We start from the raw sequence: 6,376 nt of genomic DNA on the forward strand, positions 1-6,376 counted from the left end.
TAATCTAAGGGTTTCATTTTATATAATAGTCACTGGCCAATTTTTTTTATAGTTTTTTTTTCAGTATCTTTCCAGGCCTTGTAGGGTATTTTAGCTATTGTTCATAGGATATGAATCATAGTCAGCTCAATGGCACATAACAACAACTTTCCTGTCTTACTATATAGCATTTCCACTGAAATTTGTCCACCATGAGTGATCCTGATATTTGAAATCCTGGTGGCATAGTTTCTGCCACCACAGTGTGTCAAACTGACAGAAGACTGGTGGGAGCTCTATTATGATTATAAATTGTTTGATATAACATGGCCTCAGGTCTAAGAAATATTGGTATTATAGAGAATTGGTCTGCCTCTCACTTAATTTCTCATGGTGTTTCCATTCCCCAAGATCATAAATGTGAAGCTATAGTCTGCTCCCTCTTTCTGGCCTCTCTTCCCATGGGCAGCAGTATCTGTGAGGTTTAGACGATGTATCTCCTCTTGGATATGTCATAGAGACAAAGATGATGCATCTATCTGGTTGCTCCATTTGAAGTTCCTCAGTCCATCGCTGCTTCTCTGGATGGGCAGCCAGTGGCACACCTGAGACTCAAATACTTAGGGGTTGGTAATATTAGTGGGTTGAGAAACTACATCATTAAGGGGCAACTCCTTCCCAATATTCATTCTCCTTTACATTTTTTTTCAATGGCAAAGATGCTGGATCTCCATTCGCTTCTTCCTGCGATTCCCCATTGGCTGGTTGAGAACTTGGTTAAAAGGTGACTAATCTCTTATCTCCTTGGTACCCTGGATAGTGCAACTAGTAATCACATTCAGCTTGAATGTGATTTGAAAAATCAGTCATTGAAAATTCCATGGAGCACAGTTTTACTCTGATACACACGGAACAGTCCCGAGTCACAGCTGACTTGAAGGCAGTAATTGCTCTTGGTAATTCCTATGGAATTCCTCCCCAAATTGTATGATGAGTGAGTAAATAATCCAAGAAGTTGGAATATATGAAGAAGAATGGGATATCAAGATTAAAGGAAGTCTCATCAACAACCTGTTATGTAAATGACAGAATCTTGTTTGCAGAAAGTGAAGAGGACTTGAAACACTTACTATAAAGGATCTAAGACTATAGACTTCAATATGGATTAAATCTCAACACCAAAAAAACCAAAAATACTCAATACTTGACCAATAGGCAGCATCATGATAGCTGGAGAAAATATTGTTATCAATGATTTCATCTTACTCGGATCCACAATCAACACCCATGGTGACAGCAGACAAGAAATCAAAAGACCATTGGGAAAATCTGCTGTTAAAGACCTCTTTCCCCAACCCCACCATTTTCCTTTTTAAAATTTATTATTTGAGGGGGAAGTTTTAAAGCAGATTAGTTTTTCATTCTACCATTCACAGGCATTCTGTTTTATAATAGTAATCACAATATCCAAAATGCAGTATCACTTTTCCCACTTTCTCCCTGTAATTCTCAAGTCCATTAGTCTTTCTTTCCTACCCCTTCCTGTCTTCAGGGCTTTATCTTTGGGAATATGCTAAGGAATGAGTGCCTCTCGAGTGTTAGTGATCAACCTATTGAACTGTGTAGTATTTGGCAGAAAGTTGAGGCATGAAGGTGTTTTGTCTAATGTTCATAGGGCAACTCCAGGGTTCCACCAGTCTCTGTCAGATCAGTAGCCTTGGTCTTGTTTATGTTTTCTGAGTTTTGCTCCACATTCTTCCTCCCTCACTCTATCCGGGATCTTCTACTGTGAACCCTCTTATGGGGGTCAGTGGTGGTAGCTGGGCACCATCCATTCCTTCTGGTCTCTAGATCATGGAAGCTGAGGTTAAAATGGTTCATCAGTTCTTTGGATGAACTGTTTCTGTACATCTTTGTGGGTTTTTTTCCTTCTTTGTTTGAAGGTTATTTGTGGGGGAGTCCTCGTATCCATGTTTTCATAATGCTGGACGTGGACAACAATATTAAGGTCTCTTTCCATGTGGTCAGTACTGTAGTGGCACTGGGGCCTCAAGACATCTGCAAGGGCCCTGGAGTTATGCTCCATCTGGGGCCAATGAGCCTTCTCCAGCCCCAGCTTGGTAGATGCACACAAACACCATGACGGCCACCATCCTCCTCAGATGATGCAGACGATCTGGTAGGTCTTGCTCATAGTGGCATCGTGCAGGGGGTCGTCCTTGCACTCTGCGGGCTTGTCTGTATTGAGCCAGTGCAGCATGTCATAGTTGGTGCAGGTGCTCTGGTTCAGTCGCCGCTTCTTACATGTGCAGCAGAACCCGAAGCCACAAGTCTCACAGCAGAAGATGAAGTCGCCGGAGCTGCAGTTCAACAGCAGGACCCACTGGCCCATGACATCGAAGTAGCCCAGTCAAAAGTCTGGCGTGAGTGCCCGGGTAGGGGATGCGTCTGAGACCCCTGTGCCTTCGCCAGCCTCCCCGGAGGTGGCCAGGGAGCTTCCCGCTAGCATGAGAACACCAGCTGCCTGTGTCCCGCTTGCTCCTGCGCCCTACACACGCAGGCACACAGCTCTGTGAGGAAGCAATGGAGAAGCAGCCAGAATACACGGTGCATTTTGTCTCCCAGGCCTGACCCGGCCGTTGGACCCGGCTGCCGCTGGAACCGCCTCTCAAGGAGCTGCCGAATCTACGGAGGCTGCTGCATGGGGCTAAGAGCCGCCGCTGGCTGCGCATTCAGGGAACCGCAAGAGGCGCGCAGGGTCAGTGGCCACTGTGCTCAGCTCAGCCTGTGTTAGCCACCAGTGCGCACCAAGAGGCCAGCTGGGGAGAAGCGCACCGGGACTGGGACGGGCGGGCTGGGAGGAAGGATGGGGCCACGCGGGGCACGGGGAGGTGGGGAGCCAGGGGCATCTAGAAGAGAAAGTCTGACTACAGGATTGTGTGTGGCTCCTGACTTACCTCCCCAGTCCGCTCCCAGGATCCCTCTCACCTCTCCAGCTCGCCAACAGCACTGAAAGCGAAGTTTACTAAAGGCTTCTTTAAAGGGGCAAAGAGTAATGATGTCAATTTAAAGATCAAGGTGCACCTGATCCAAGTCATGGTATTCTCAGTTACGTCCTATACATCTGAAAGTTGGACAATAAGTAAAAACAACAGAAGAAGAATCAATGCTTTTGAATTGTGGTGTTGGAAAGCAGCACTGACTATTCTACGGACTGCTAAAACAAAAGAAACAAGTCTGTCTTGGAGGAAGTGCGATTAGGGTGGTCCTTAGACACAAAGATAGTGAAACTTGGTTTCATATACTTAGGGCATGTTGTCAGGAGAAGCTAGTTATTGGCAAAAGCAATGCTGCTGGGAAAGGTAGAGGGTCAGAGAAAGAGAGGAGTGACTGTAATGATGAGTTTATCAGAGTTGGTGCGGATGGCACAGGACAGGGCAAGGTTGAAATCTATTGTTTATAAGTCATAGTTGACTCAATGGAACCTAACAACATGGAATTCCTCAAGATTACTTTTCCTATAAAAGAAGAAGCACCTAGCACTTCTCTTAGGAATGAGACAAAGAGATGCAGGCAAGAGCAGAAAATGGTAGCAGGTCCATGGTATGTTTAACACACCTCCAGCACCACAACCCAAAGGCAACAATTCTTCTTCTGTCATCCTTAGTCATTGTTCAGCTCTCTGATGCAAAGCAAGTAATTGCAAAGACCATGGCCTGGATCAGGTGCACCTTAGTCTCTAGACTGACATCATTGCTTCTTAGTACTCTGGAGAGGTCTCTGACAGCAGATTTTCCCAGTGAAATTCATCTTTTGATTTCCTGACTGCTGGTGCCAAGAGTGTTGCTGTGTAGCCGAGCAAGCTGAAATTGTTAACCACCTCAATTTTTTCTCCATCTATCATGGTTGCTGCCAGATGGCCCAGTGGTGAGACTCTTTGTCTTCTTGATGTTGAGTTTCAATCTATATTGAAGACTACAGTCCTTGACCTTATGCAGCAAGTGCTTCATGTTCTCTTTAGTTTCAGCAAGCAAGGTTGTTAGTGGAATAAAATTTAAACATAGGTAGAAAAATAAGGATGAAAAAAAAGTATAGTAAAGGCAACAAATAAAGAAAATATTTGTAAAAGACAAATAGCTCCAAGTGTGCGAAGTGATGCAGTTATTTAATATGGTCCTTGTACCCACAGTCTTGGTGATGTCCACACAACAACCTATGTAAATAAGGTTTATGGCATCTGCGATGGCTAAGGTAATGTGTCTACTTTGCTGGAACATGACTTTCAGTGGTTTTGGAAGGTATGCAATGATGTAATTTGACAGTCATCTTATGAAATCATTCTACATTTTGCAATATAATGTCATTGTCTTCCATTTTGTGATGTCATAAATCCTATTCTTTCTGCTGACAGTTACTGCTGAATGAAGATAATAAAAAAATGGCTAGTATAATACATAGAAAAAGAACTGCCAGAAGTTCAAGCAGATCCTGGCTGAAAGTATACTAGAAAAAGTCTATTTATGCTTTCTTGACCATGCAAAGGCATTTGACTGTGTAGATCATAACAAGTTATGGTTAATATTGAGAAGAATGGGAATCCCAGAATACTTTATTGTGCTCATGCAAAATGTTTACCTCGACCAAGAGGCTGTTGTGCAAACAGAGCAAGGAATCACACTACGCAGTTTAAAATTGAGAACTGAGTGTGTCGGGGTTGTATTCTCACTCCATATCTATTCAATCTGTATACTGAGCAAATTATTCAAGAAGCTGGACCCTATGAAGAAAAATGTGGCATTAGGATAAGAGGAAGACTCATCAATAGCCTGTACTATGCAGATGATACAATCTTGCTGTAAATTAGGAGGTCTTGAAGCACTTGTTGTAGAAGATCAAAGAATATAGCCTTCAATATGGATTGCATTTCAACATCAAAAAACCAAAAATTCTTACCACTGGATCAATAGGCAACATCATGATGGGTGGAGAAAACATTGAATCGATCGACAATGTCATCTTACTTAGATCTACAACCAATACTCTTGGTACTAGCAGTCAGGAAATCAGGAGACATATGGCACTGGGAAAGTTAGGGACCAGTTAGGGATCTCTCCAAATTATTGAGGAACAATTATATCATTTTGAGGATTAAGGTGTGTCTGATTCAGGCCATGTTCTTTTCAATCACTTGCTATGGATCTGAGAGCTGCACAATGAATAAGGATGACAGAAGAAGAATTGATGCCTTTGAGCTATGCTGTTGAACAAGAGTATTGAACAACAATGGCAAAAAAACCCCAAACAAACAAAAAAAGCCAAACCAACCAAACAAACAAAAAAACAAACCACAACCAAAAAACTCCCAACAACCCCAAACATGTACTGGAGAAAGTATAGCCAGAGAAATATTCCATGGACTGCCAAAAGTGCAAACACATTAGAAAGTACAGCTAGAGTACTCCTTGCAGGCAAACATGATGAACTTCATCTCACATATTTCGGGCATTTTGATAGACGGGACATCTTCCTTGGAGAGGGACATGATGCTCAGAAAGGAGGGTCAGCGAAGGAGAGGAAGATCCTCATCCAAGTGGATTGACACAGTGACTGCTGCAATGGGCTCTAGTATGTCAGGAAGTGTGAGGATGGCACAGGATAGGACAGGGTTCAGATCTGTTTTTCACAGGGTTACTATGGGCCATACTTGACTTGATGCCATCTAACAACAACAAGAAAAACAACAACAACATGCCTACAGTTAGACTCCCATTTGAAAGTGCATTGTCTATTAATGAGGCTGGATGGGAGGAGGGGAAGTATAGTGAATCACCACCTTATCAGAGGATAGAATTCAAGTCACCTTTACCCTAGTCATCAATGGTACCACTCTTTTTTGTCATACCCTTACTTTAGTCACATCTTTTTTTTCTCTCTCTCTATTTTAACTATTAATTTCAATGAAAATTTACAAAGACTTCGGATTTCCATTCATTCATTGTTGCACTTTTCTACCCTCGCAACCCTCCCCCACCCCAGTACACTCCCCTCTTGGAAAAGTAAAAGAAAAATTCTTTGTTTTACAAACCCTCCCCCCAGGTCCACTAAACTATGCAGCCTTTGCTCTGGACTCCTGTCATGACAAAAATACCTAATCACATATCCCTTTTAAACAGTTGTCTCTCTCATCTGTTTCAATGCAGTATACATTATTTATCCCATCTTTCTCAGTCTCTCTCCAACCCCAATGTCAGTCATTTTACAACAGTAGTACCATGCAGTATTTGTCCTTTTGTGATTGAGATACTTCACTCAAAATAATGTCCTCCAGGGTCATCCATTTTGAAAAATATTGCATGAGTTTCTTGTTTTTCTTTCTTTTTAAAAATTATTATTATTA

General features: G+C 42.5%; 1 pseudogene; it reads right to left on the reverse strand.

The window, feature by feature from the left end:
• Positions 1 to 1,846: 1,846 nt before the first annotated feature.
• On the reverse strand, positions 1,847 to 2,592 carry LOC102864167 (annotated as a pseudogene).
• Between the last annotated feature and the right edge of the window lie 3,784 nt (positions 2,593 to 6,376).

The sequence above is a fragment of the Elephantulus edwardii genome, unplaced genomic scaffold (assembly GCF_000299155.1).
Source record: "Elephantulus edwardii isolate Elephantulus edwardi_28Jun2011 unplaced genomic scaffold, EleEdw1.0 scaffold00051, whole genome shotgun sequence".
NCBI classification, from domain to species: Eukaryota; Metazoa; Chordata; class Mammalia; order Macroscelidea; family Macroscelididae; genus Elephantulus; species Elephantulus edwardii.